The following is a 13,925-nucleotide window of genomic DNA, read 5'->3' as shown; positions in this document are numbered from 1 at the left end:
CATGTACTTTGGGGGAAGAGGTAGGAAATTCTCCTGGCTTCTGTTGGTCTCAGTGCGTTAAACTGATTCACCCTTCTAAAGAGGAAAGATTTATAGCAACATAGCAATCCCAGCCTAATGCTGAGCTGAAGGCAGAAAAAAGCATGGAGAAATGAAAATCCTCTTGAATTATTTATGAATTGGTAAGTGATCTGCATTTACCCTTATCTTCAACTGATAGAAGAATTCTTAAGAATTAGCACTTTTGCAAGCCTGCAAATGGGGTATTTTATCAACAGGAAAATCCAGCTGCAGTGGCTGCTTTGAAGATCTTTTTGCAATAATGAACAGTCAAATTTAATCAAAGGAGGCTTCCTGAATTTTCTGTTTCCTCTATGCAGACTCCCTGCAGTGTCTCTAATCGTCTCCTTCTCTCCCTATCTGTCAAGTGTCCTCTCCACTTTTGGGCTCAGACGTATTCCCTGCATATCCCACTGCTCTTGGAAGATAAAAATAAAAAAAATGTGCATGAGCACAGACAGTCGTTTCTGTTTTAGTACACTGGTTTCTAAGGCTTGACACATCCCTAGAGATAGAATGGCCTGATGCTAGCTAATAGCTAGCTCAGGTTCAGGTTAAAAACAAACGAAGCATTTATTTTGGATTCTGTAAACAAGCCTTTGAAAGGCTTTATAAAATACAGTTTTAGGAAAGAAGATGGCATATATCAGCTTTGAACAAATCCAATTGCACAAACTTCTCTTGCTTGTATTTAACTTGCTGGCTGTGCTAGAGACAGAAGGTACCTGTTGCACGGCCTCTGCTACAAGGTTGAACATGTAACGGGTGAAATTTTCTTCTAGCCCTTCCTTCCGTGAGATCACTGATTAGATGTTCTTCCTCTGGATGTCTGCTTTGTGTTGTCTGCTTTGGGTCTAGGGGTGGGGAATCTTCCTTCTCATTCCCTTCTGTTCCTCCAAGTCTTACGACAACCTCCTCTTCTGAGATGTCATCTAATAAAACAAGGATTTAAAAAAAAAAAAAAGTACAGAATAAGATCTTAATGTGAAACACTATCAGTTTTATTTTTCTAATAGCTGAGTATGCGAATCTATCTTCCTCACTTGACAAGCTCTCAGGTAGAGGATGTTAGGTCAAATAAGGACAGAGAAATAACAGGGACAGATAAAGTGAGTGGTATTTAGAGATGGATTTAATCATCCTGTGTGTAATAACTTCCTTTAACTGCTATCCTTTTTGTTGGGCTATTAAGGAACACGAGAGACCTTAAGTGCCTTGTTCTGCCTTATCATAATTTTAGCCATGTGCTAATGGTATTTATGAAATTTTGGATCTTCAAATTAGCATTTTATGTCTAAGGCTCTGCATGTCATGGGAACAAAAAGCAGAATATATTCATGGCTGCCGTTTTAAGGTGAAATCCCTTACCAATAGGAAGGCATAGAAACTGAATCCTTATCCAAATCTTGTGATGAACAGACCTTGATCTGTATCTTCTGCAGTCCTCCTATCTGACTGGGACAGGTCTGCCCTGAGATTTAGGTTCGACATACTGTGAAGTGTTTGGCAGTCCCACTGCTTACACAATTGCTCATCCTTCTTGTCTAAACCTCCTTCTGCTCGTTCTGCTACAGCCCTGCTGCCCATGGTTGTTCAGGGACAACTTTGTGTGTTGTTGCCTGAATCGTTGTGGCAGAACACGTCTAGCTGAATGGCCCTGCAAAACATACATAGATGATGTCTAGATGACGTCCTTTTAATTCTCTCGCTGTATCACAACATGAACCATCCAAACCATATTTTGCTGTCCCCTTGATTACCTTAACGCTACAGTGCAAGGCAACAGGAATGTGAAGGGAGGTCCTATCTTGAGCTGGTTGTGCCACCACACATTTTACAATTTCAAATCACATTTTCAGTAAAGACTGCCAGACTGGGCTTTGCTTTGCATCGGTAGCTGCAGCTTTTAACATAGCAACCAACCTCTTCTTCAGGCAAGACTGGTGAAGCTTTCATTCTTATTGCTCTTGTCTGTGCAGATGACACAACCTTCTCTTGAAATCCAGAAAGAGGATTACAGCAGCTTGTGCATACATATGAACATATTCAGCTCTCTTCAGACTTTAATCTAGTGCGGATATCTTGGTGTCATGGGACTATGAGGCTTGCAAGCAATAGGAGCTGATATCCTGCTTCTGTAGAGTATCAGGTGGTTACAAAGAGTGCAGTTTCAAGTCCTACATGTTTGGGAGTGGCTTTCTGAGCAGGCTTTGCATGAACAAAAAACCATGATCACTTTTATCTGTTGCAGACAGTGACTTGCAATTCAAGCTTCCTCTTGCCCCTTGGCAGAGTCAGTGACTCGAACTTTCCTCAGAGTGAGTTTGCAAATTTCAGAGAGAAAGCAAATGTTAATTAGAATGTTAATGCTATTAAATATATATTTTACATTTATGAGGTCTGCTCCTTTTAGGAACATACTCTTAGCTTTCTGTATAGAGAACTCCTTTCTGACTTCTATCTCAAAACTATCTAACAGGGAAACCAACAGTGGAACAAGATCAGCACATAAATATAACAGAACATACGGACAAAATATAATGGAACAAAATCAACAATGAATCTGAAATACACCTTTTCTCTATCAAGAGGTGGGGTAAAAGAAAAGAAAAATCCAATATTTCCTATTCTAGGTCTCTGACTGAGAAGAGGTGGATTAGTCTGAGTTGAGGAAGACGGTGTTGTCCCATCAGTTCTCTGATCTGTGCTGCTTGTTGGTCAGAATCTGAGTTACTGCAGCTCACAAAACAAAATTGGTGGTGATTCTGCCTGGAACCATGGACCAGTAAAGGCTCAGGAGTTCATGAGATGACTAAGCAGCTCCTACGCTTGTGCAGCAGGGGCAGGGAGCTGATGTGGTAACCATATTAACTTTCTCAGATTGATATCTCCCCCGCTGGTTATAGCCCTAGGCACACAAAGAAGCTGTGCACATGTTCTACATAAGCAAAAGTTCAGTGATGTCAGTTGCTATTGCAAAACATTTGGGGGGAAAAAGATGACCGTGAGTCTGAATCCACAATGCACTGATTTCAGAGAAGCTTCCAGGTGGGCAAGTTTGGATCAACTGAATTTGTCTTTCAAACAGTTGGCTCTTGAGTCAGTTCCTACTTTTTCTGATTGAATCAAAATTGCTGGGGAAAAAGTGGAGTGCACTATTTCATCTTGATTTTTTGTTATTAAGTTCCATCTTAATTTAGTATCGTGAATATATTTTTCTGTGACAAAATACCTCGTTCAAAATAAGTGATTATGGATCCTTTTAATTTAGGATAACAAACAAAATGTTAAGGTAATAATCTTTTGATGTTCTGGCCATTTGAAGCTTAGGTAAGGTCAGTATTTCAGAAACTTTTCATCCTTTATTTCAGAACCACATTTTTTCCCCCCTGCTTTACAGGCGTGGTACTGGATTTATATGGTTCTAGAAATTAATATTTAAATGGATCCACTGAAACTCTGACTGTTAAGATTCATCCTTAACTTCGTTGAAAAATGCAAATTATTGTTAATTCCTGATTGAGGAAAAAATGTAGAGTTAGTGTGACATTTTTTTCTACTTTAAGCTCCTCCCCCACCCCCTTTACTTCAATAGTCTGGCTTAGATGGTGCTGGCCAGAAGGACCAGGTACAGTGGAGCAGCTGCTTTATTTTCCTGTTATTTCTCTGATTTTTATTTATAGTACTACATATTTACTGTGCAACTAGATAGGAAAGAGTCATTTATTTAAAAAAAAATAGGCAATTGCAACAGAAATATGTGTGTGAGGGTTCTTAGTGCTGAATGAACTACGATACCAGAGCTGGAAGATGGTCGTGGCTATACCTCTGTGATTTGTGTCCAGGAAACGAGGACAGAGATCTGCTTGGGGATATGAGAAATAACCTGCAGAAAATAAGCAAGTATAACCAATTAACAAAGGGAATTCAATAAGTCATTAAGAGGAGATCCTCCATTAATTAAAGCTATTTTGATTTGCATCATTCTTCCTTGCAGAAAGACAAATTTACGCAGTGGAGTATATATTGTAGAAATGTTGTGGGTCTGATGGGTCAGGTGGTACTGTTCGCATCAGATGTCTGATTTTTTGCTTCTGCAAAATTCTGCAAGAAAGGTTAATCTGCTAGTCTGGTACGTTATCTCTGCAGGCATGACTTCAAGGATGTATTTTTTATTATACTCTGATGATACAATTTTCTTCATTTCTCGCCTTCTTAAACCCTTTACGTGGTTAGCTGGAAAGAGAAAAATTCTCTGTGTTCTTGGTAACTGACATAACAATTAACAGTTAAAAGATTGGACTAACAACCTATTAACTACTGGGTAATTCACTTTGATCAGACCTTCCTCCAACTTTTGCTCTTCCAGTTTTAAACAAGATAGAGGCAGACTACAGTAATCCTTCACACAGTGATGAGCATACCAAAGGGAAAATGGTTAATGCCCTTTTACACAATTTACTGTTGGTGGGATCTCAAATGCTAGAGGTGCCGGGGTGTAACACAGATAGGACCATCTTTCATGTGGTGAATGGAATAAGCAATTTCCTTATGATGAATGGAAGTTTTGAAAGGCTTTCTTATAAGCCACAAGCTGCCAATTTTAGCCCAGTGTCTGTTATACGCTCTTAGTAGCGGTACTACTATTTTCTCCTCTACCAGTTGAGGAACTGACTATCCCTAAACCACGAATGGCTCTGTTGAGAGAGCTATACTAAAATCATTTTTAAGCCCACTAAAGGTCTGAACAATGCCTCTAGGGGAGGGCTTCTCATCGGTTGTCTTGCATCTCTCCCACCATAAAAGACATCCTAAGACTTCAAAGAATAAAGCACAGTTATCAAAGGTCTGTTAAGTTATTGCATCTCTTCTTGTTTTGGAGAGTAAATTTCTTTAGATATGCATGTTTAACCCCTAGGATTCACTTAAAATTTGCAGTATATACAGCTTCAGGTAAGGAATTAGGTGTACCTGAGAGTTTCTCATGCAGGCAAAAACTGAGGTGATATGAAGATGTTGCACTGAAGAATGTATAAGGGATTAAGAGAAGCCAAAGGGTGGCTTAGGTCTCCCTAGAATGTGAATGTGTCTAACAGGCTGAACTGAAATTCAGTGGCATGTTTTTATTGAAATCGAATCCCAAATTAAATCTTCCATAGTTTCAATGTTGATTACTACCCACAAGCGTGACAGCAGTAAAGCTGCTTATGTTCTGCCGAGACAGCTCTCTCCAGGCATGTCAGGGACTTGGCTTTCATCATTCGATCTTCTCTATCTGACCTCTATGGGAGTAGTTACAAATGGTAACAAGGCAAAGCAATAAATTCTGTCCCACAGCTGTTGTTTCTTAGGCTAAAACTCTGAGGCACTCAGTTGTGCCAAAACATTTATGTCAGAAATTATTACCTGTATATTGGAGGATAAACACAAGGCAGATTTTATAAAGGAATACACTTAGCTCCTTCATGAATAGAATAATGTTTGCATGTGAAATACTAAGTCGTAGAAGAAAGTACATATTTGGTCATGCACCTGGATACCATTAAAAATATTAATTTATTAAATTTCTGTCTTCAAAGACACACGATCAATGTATAATAATGATATGCACTAGCCCACAGAGAGACAGTAAAGTTTATCTCGGATATATAATGCATAGAATCGTGTTTGCTATAGAAAAACTTTGAATTTATGATACTGTTTAACTTATGCTAATTCTTTTATCAGAAATGAGTCCTGTGGTAATATTCCTATTTCGCACTGGTAGCATTTAGAGACACTAAACTTTAAGCAACTTCATAAAAAAGTATGTACTTTAATCTCTACCCAGAATGGTTTATAATCCACATAATCAAGATAGGCAAAAGTTAGTAGAAAAAAATTACTTTTCTCATTTTCTGGATAAAGGGAACAAGACTCCAGATAAGAAATTTGCTCAGGTCTATAAAAGTATGTAACGTGGCTTAGAGCTGAATGTGGATGCCTGACATGTCAGTTTAACTGACAGAAAATTTCTGCTCTTACCTGGCTTGAATAGAAAGGATGTGAAGATTTAAAACTAAAGTTGATGCAACAGCAGCTACCTATAACTCTCATTAAATCAAAATAGCAGCAGTTAGACGTTACAGTCTTCTTGGGACAGTTGTGAATGCTCTAACATTGTGTATATGGGCAATGACAACTCCAGCTTAACATGATGTTTCGGGCTGTGAACGGTTGGCCTTGCCATTACAGCTTCGTCCCCTCCTCTAAGCGGTTCACACCTTTTCCTAAGGCAAGGCCTTGAGGAAAGTGCTTTGTAAGCTAGGGAGAGGGGAGAACTGCATTCACATTCCCAAGTGCTCTGTTGTCACAGTTCTAACTGCTTTAGCTTTCTTCTTGTTTACAGTTAGTTTTTAGTACAGTACTAGTAGTACTACTACTAGTTTAGTACAGTTTTTCTGTTCTCCTGCAAATGTCAGAGTCAGAAGGATATAGAACAGGTGTCTAAAAGAAGCTAATGGATTGAATTAAGTTGGGGTTGAGGGAGGAACATGGAACAGGTTGCAATGTTGTCACCTCTTTTCCAGCTTTCAGTATTACTAGCTTCTGAAAGCCTCAGCTCCTGGGTGGAAATTTATGTAAATATAAATTCTATTAGAAAAGTAAGTTTCGAGCTCTCATGAGGACAGGCGAAATCCTAAAATATGACCTAGATATAAACTTTGAAGGTCAAAAACCTGGAGGCAAACTGAAAAGATGTAGGTATTTAATTTAAGGCAGATACATGATACTTGGACTTGGTAGCACCAGTTTCGTGCGAGTTTTATGATTTAATGCAGCAGGTCTTTAAAATAATTCTTGGTAAAGTGAGTAAGTACCACAGCTACCGTGAGGATGATGAAATCAATGCAGAAAGAGGAGCAAAGCATCCCAAGGAACTACAAAGTTGGCCTCATATTCGTGCAAACCAAGGGAGAAAGCTTTGAAGGGAAAAAATAACATAGAATAATACAAAATGTCAACCTACTTCATGGTAAGCTGGTCAGAAGATGACTCACTTAGAGCCCTTAGGGAGGGGGGAGAGGAATCCCCTACTCAATTTACAGTGTGTAAACAGGCAGCTGACTTTTTTCCCTCCTCTCCCCCTCCCCAACCTCAACGGGATTTGTTTGTAGTCGTATCTTTAAACTGCACGCATTTGTCCTTATTTAGGCTTCTTTTCTTTATTATTTATTAACTGTTCTTAAAGCTGCATGGAGCCTAAGATGTTTATAGTTCGGACAATGATCTGTTCAAATTAACAAAAAAAAAAAAAACCAAAACCCCGCTAGTTAAAAATGAGCGAGTGCTGGCTTGGGATTTCTTGAATCTGTGTGCTGTTTCATAGGCAGTGCAATTGCAGTGATGAGAAGGCTGAGAGCATATGACCCAGATCCCTAGTGCCATCTTATTATTGCTCAGGTGCATCTGAGAGAAGTAAACCCAGGAAATGAGCAAATTGCTTTCTGAGAGGTCAGAACTATTTTCTTCAGCCTAAAGTTATTTAGTAGCGTAGCCCATTATTTCTTATTTCAGTGTCTGTATAAGCTTCAGGCTAGACACAGAAAGCTGGAAACAGAGTACCTCAAGTCTCAAAAAGAATCTCAGAGATGCAGTTTACCAGTAACAGTGGGGCGGGGAATCTCCTCTTTGTCCTTTCTAATGTTAGTCCCATAGCTTCAGGTCTTGAAGAAATGTGGTTGTTTTCTCAAATGAGGAACTTTCTGCGGAGGACCAATCCACTTTACCTCAGCAAAAGTGGGTGAAATTCTAAACCCACAGAGACTGAAAGGCAAAAGTCCCATTCTCTTCAGGGCATAGGAGCTTTTACATGAAAAATCTGAGCCTGGCCATACTGGGGTAAGAGCCAGGAAACACGGGAGCTGAACACATCATCCACCTCCTGAAATCAGAATGTTAAGTTGGTGTATTTTGCTTCCATTTCCATTCTGATCAGGTAGCTTAGATGTTTCTCTTCTTCCCTAAACTCTATTTCAAGGGACTTTCTTGATTCCCAAGCCAGACTGTCTCCGATTATGCCTTAATAAAATAGAATCTCAGCTCCTGGAAACTCATTCCAGGTAATGAAGACATAAATAAAGTATGAATATATAATGGCAGGGCGCAGAATCATGCACTGGCAGATACAGAGTTAGAATTGCAGTTCTGGTTATGTTTACTTACCTTACTCTCTGGTTTTGTGCTACTAAAACTGCAGAAATAAGGGAAGTGACAGGAGGTGCAGGGCAAAGATGTAAGCCTTTGGTTTACCCGCACTCGTGCTGTAAGTAGAAACACAATGGAAATGAAAAGGGAAAGCTAGTGATCTGCTTTTATACTTAGCTCACCTCTCATGCAACTGAGCAATCTGTTATATATCTGCTTCATATCAATTTTTTTTCGATTTCTCCCCTTTGCCCCTCAATATACCAGGTCGGAAAGAGGATTGATCACACTGTGCCATACATTACTGTGACTCAAGACTAATTTGTCTGTATCTGAATACAATGATAGGGAATCCAGGAAAACAGACATGGAGTCTAGAAGGACTCGCTAGTCTGTAAGAAAAAAAACTCTGGAAAATTTAGCTATACGACAGCCAAATATAACAGTTCTAGATATGTAAGTAAGATGTAAGTACTGATACAGAACAGCTATTCAGGAAGATCTAAAGGAACTATACCATGAAGTAATGGAATCAAATAGGCATTTCTGACATTGTCTATAGAAGTCCCAAAGCAAGGTTTATTGTATTGGTAAGCAGCCTTCCCATGACAGAGAATGAATCATACAGCGAATGTAGGATTTCCTATACATGGTATTAATCAGAACAGTTCCAGGTCAAATATTTTGTGAAGTGAGGGAGGGAACATTACTGGAATGTGCTAAGGGAAAGAGAGAACTTAGAGGCCAAAATCAAGCCATGAGCAGAACTTACGTGCTGAATCCAAATCCCCTGCTTATCATCAGATAAGCCTTGCTCAGGAGATACCTATTCCTGCAGAGCTTGTCCTTGCTCAACTCTAGACATCCCTCAGTCGTTCGCAGAAGCAGAGTTGGTCCAACCAATTGAATGCTTTGCTCCCATCAAAACCTAACTGAAATATGAAAACAAGAAGTGACACCTAGACCACTGCAGAGCCTGGCCTGGTAGGTTTGCTCCTGACAAGTTCCACATCCTCCCAGCTTCAAGACTCCTGACAAAATGCAGCTAGGGCACTTTTATTCTTACATAATACTACCAGAATGATAGAATGGTTTTTTTTTTTTTTTTGAGAAAATGGTTTGCTTCTAAAATAATGCTCTCTGAAATGAACAGACTTCCAAGGTGTGGTGTTCCCAACCAGAGATTAAAAAATATTATCTGCCGCTTTCTAAGAGTGTTTCCCAAACATCAGGGTTTGGATACACTTTGTCCTTCCTGTGGAAGAAGTTTCCTTATAAGATTCAGAAAACCAAGAAGAGAGAGCATGACTGTGTATTCTAGTGTTTGAAGCGCTCACTTCGGCAAGAGTAAAATCTGTCTAGAACCTCTACTGTCGTTTTTAGCTTAATTACAGCTTCAATTAAAATATATATAATGTTTGAGTATTACAAACGAGAAATCTTACCCCAGCTACAATTAAAAGATAACAATGAGCTCTCCTTGATTCTTTTTAACAGAGAGGCTTTGTCTTAGCAGAAGACTCTGGGTGCTGGAAGGTGAGTGATGGATGGTGCCTGCCTGGAACTTCAGCTGCACTCTCAGCATCATTGGGGGTAGCATGACCATTTTGTGCATCCACACTTTAGCAGTGAAAACTGAGGTGCACTTTAGCACAAGGTCACGATGCAACTCACTGGGAAAATCTGAGCGTAATACTCTAGCTCCCATCTTTCTGCTCAAATCAAGAAAAATGACTCTCATATGTGTGTATTATGAATATGTAAATATTCTTCATACCTTAAATATGTCTCTTATGTCAGAGCTCCTATAGTGCCAAGAATAAAAATAGTTTGAATATATCATTCCTCTTTTGTACATCTCATGGGAAGATGATAGCCCTGACCTGATTAGGGCAATTAGCTTACCTATCCACATAAACTCTTTCACCTTGTCTATAATCTTTGTTCCTTCTGTAGTTATAGAGATCCGTTACTCCCCTCGGATGGGGGGAGGAGGAGAAGGAGGCTGTTTAGGGAGTTAACGTTAACATCTTTCTTATTTGCCAGGTGAACAGTTAAGGGATTGATAAATTAAGAAAAGAGGAAGAACACGGGTAGGAGTGGAATGAAGATTTTGTGTTATTTCAGCCACAGAGATTTCAGGCTTCTCCATAGATCTTGGAGCTTTAAAGAAGTGCATGGCTATAAGCAGTGGACATAACACATCTACACTACTAAACAGCCCACCCACAGCAAAGGACTGATTACAAGTCCCCTGGAAGTGGTCTGGAATGACAAGAATGTGCTAGAAAGTTCTTTGGGATCATATTTATCTCACTTAGAGAGCTGTCTAAATTCTCTGTGCTCACGGACCATTTCCCTGCTCGTCAAGAGCTGAATCAACAATACAGTGAGGAGACTTCATACAGCTAATTTTCTGCGACTGGGCTGACCTCCTCTCTGCTCTCATCTTCCTTCTATGCAGAGCAGATCGAGCAGCAAGCCTTATGTTTTATGTTCCTGGAGGCTAGAAGAGCTGCTTTTTGTGCCAGATTTAGGATGTCAAACATGTGCTGGCCATCCATAGCCAGTCTAGAGTCCCTCTTGAATTACTTTTAAATGGATTCACTGGACTTCTAGTGGGCAAGATGACTGAGTTAGTTTTCATTTAAGTCAGCAGTGTCTCTAGTGACAGTAAGAATGGAAATCTGGTTATGTGTCAGCTGAGGGCAGTTGCTTTGTGCGTGAGCTTAAGAATTTTGTCAAGACTAGCATGACTGAGATTAAAATGACGGGTCAAGACAGGTACCCATTTAGTATCTTGTTACTGTGGCTATTAAACAGTCATTAATACATAACTGCATTGCTGTATTAAGATACTGTAGCTACCTAATTGTTCTTAATACCAGCTACTAAAAATCTCTGAGTCTTTAACAGGGCTCCTGAATGGACCCTTTGTAGTTGCAGACGGAAAGGGTATAAGGTTATTTTGATTCAAAAGGCTGTAAGAGTGGCTGTTCATGGTATTGTGCTGATTTATGTGCTTCAATTCCCTCTGAAGAGACAAGATATTGCGCAGTTTCTGTGCACAGAGGAGAGCAAGGTGAAGTGCCAGAGTAAATTCCTGCCTCTATCCATTCGCTAGTTTTCCTGCTTGTGTGATAACCAGTTGTTAAAATAAGGGGCTTTTCAAATGTGCTAGTGCATTACAAGTGCTGCAGTCGAAAATGCTGTGATATGCAAACTTGATGAGGTGAGAGGTTAGTATTAGCAAGAAAGAGAAGTGGGGGCTGAACTGGTGAAATTTGAAAGGGCAATGACCAAAGATAGTATTAAGCCCAGACGGTAAAAGAGAGCTGTTGATAATGGAGCTTGGGGGAGTGAAATTCTGATCACGTTGAGCAGAATACAGGACTGAAAATGAAGTTTAGCAGCAAGTACAAAGAAACTGTGAAGTATAATTGCTGTTAACCAGACCAAATGAGTTTACTTAGAGTTTCTACCTATTTAATTTTCACATGGCATTCATTTGAACAAAAGGCCTAGTATTGGAAATGAGTGATTAAATTTAGAATAGTAGCTTAGAATTCTTGTTGTGGTTTTGTTAGGGTAATGAGAGACAGGAAAGTTGAATGCCTCCATGAAAACAGAATGAAAGTACAGTCAGCAAGTCAGCAGTAATTGAGAACAATTGGATGGAGGATGGCAGGTGGATAGGGATCCTAGCAGACTAAGGATAGATTTTTATGGGAATTTTTAAGGCAGGACCTGCAAGCTGTGAAGAATGCATTGGCAGTAAGTGCCATTTTTATTCTATAAACCTTGGAGATGGGGAGCAGAGCTAGACTATCTAGTTATCTAGTAGAAATAGACGCTTAGCTCACTGGGGAGGGTTGGGGGAAAATGAGTGCAAGGCAGGGAGGAATTAAGTAAGAGGATAATCTTGCACTAAAACTGGTTTTAGGAGGCAGGCCATGAGAAAAAAGACTGGAAAGATGTGAGCAAGTATTACAACTATGAGACTGGGAATTCTGGGTTCTATTCTTTGCAATACTGGGTCACTGTGTGGCTTTGGAAAAATAGTTTCATTTTCCTTGGCTTCTCCTTAGTCTAGAAATTCTTCTGAAGCATGAGATAAAACCTGTTCATAGCAGCCTTATCAACTGAATCCAAAAGCTCCTCCTACTTAAGTTTGTTCCAGGATGTTTCTTGCCTAATACTTGTAACTGTAGTTTGAGAGTCCATGTGTGGGAGTTCTGACTAACACATATGCTTTCTTGACTCAGGCTTTTGTTACAATGACTAACTTAAAACTGTTTTTATGTTTCTTCTTCTTTTTTTGGACTTGTGTTTAAAGGACCAATAGATACCAGTCAAAATCAGATTAGCGTATACTATAAAAACAAAACTGTTTACACGCAGTGCTAGTTTGTGTGTGTTAAGATATAGTGCAAGGGTACTACTCTGTATTCTCTTGTGAACAGTGGGAAGAAAGAGAAACACATTAGGAAAACTGATTTCAGGCGTCAAGCAAAGCATGTTCTGAAGTTTTTGGGTGAAAAGCAAAAGTCCATTGTTAACTTTCTGTTCTGATACAAAATGCACTAGAACTTTTGTTTTTGAAAAAGGTGAAATGAGCTTAATTTATTGGTGCTGAATTCATTGGCAGGAAAGGGAAATGAGTTAAGACTACATTTTAGCTGAAAGAAATGTATCATTTGGCATTGCAGGCATTGTAAATATCAATAAACTGCATGTGAGGGGCATAACTTTTATCTCTCTGCTCCATTATGCTACACTTGCCTTCCCTCACGCTATAAGCCTTTTAAAGGAAAAGTTCATTAATTCACAAAACTTGTTCACATGGCTCTGTACTATCATAATAGACTATTGTTTCTCCCTTTGGCAGCAAAGGACAATGTGATTATAATGCAAAGAGGTACACTATTGATGGTTTGATTTGCAGACAGATCAGATAAATATTATATGACTTATAATATTTGGTTTAGTGTTACCATTTAGCTATTCTCTGACACACTTTGCAAAAGGCAGATTTTCTGCTAAAAATGTAAAGTAAAAGCTATTTGTGTCCTGTTAGTTACAGCACAGTTTGCTTATCAGTTCAGTAAGGAAAACGTACCTTGAGTTGCTCATTGAAGAATGGTGACCGGACTTGCTCCTGTAGTAACCGGCAAAGCCTTTGCAGGCAGGGCTTGCTCTCTTACTGTGTGCCTTGTGTGGTCGGAGCACACACATCCAACATTACTCTCGGATCAAAGAGGGAAGCTCTTTCCCAGCCCTTTCCCAAAGAGGGAACTGTGAACGTTGGTCACAGTTCACCTGCACTGACTCGATTTTCACAAGTTTGCATGAGCTCAGATTCCCAGAGGACACTTCTTCTCAGTCTTCCTCCTTCATGCTGTTTGCAGCTCTCTCTGCCCCCTAAGAGTTATGCAATGAGGAGACGGCACTTATCTAAAGAGACTATTGGGCTTTGACATTGTTATTTGGAGTATTAGCATGTGGCAGCTGCATCTTTTAAAACAATAGATAATGTCCCATATCTCCTCTTCTACACATAATTCTTCCTCCTAGGAACAGCAGGAAAGGCATTGTTTATTAACTGATTGGGTTAGATTAGCCATAAACTGTAGTAGGGTTTTCATGTTTCCCTTCTACCTTTATATTAAAGGTCTCGG

At 39.5% G+C, this 13,925-nt stretch overlaps 1 long non-coding RNA gene across 1 annotated transcript; it reads right to left on the bottom strand.

Moving 5' to 3' along the window:
* Positions 1-735: 735 nt before the first annotated feature.
* Positions 736-13,661, bottom strand: LOC138067322 (uncharacterized). The gene is made up of 5 exons (XR_011141195.1): positions 13,367-13,661; positions 9,020-9,179; positions 8,266-8,363; positions 3,887-3,946; positions 736-992 (listed from the first exon to the last, which is right to left on the bottom strand). It is a non-coding gene; the product is annotated as an uncharacterized lncRNA (long non-coding RNA).
* Positions 13,662-13,925: the final 264 nt, after the last annotated feature.

The sequence above is a fragment of the Struthio camelus genome, chromosome 5 (assembly GCF_040807025.1).
Source record: "Struthio camelus isolate bStrCam1 chromosome 5, bStrCam1.hap1, whole genome shotgun sequence".
Lineage (NCBI taxonomy): Eukaryota > Metazoa > Chordata > Aves > Struthioniformes > Struthionidae > Struthio > Struthio camelus.
The sequence above is the reverse complement of the archived record's forward strand: the minus strand, read 5'-3'. Positions and strand labels throughout refer to the sequence as shown.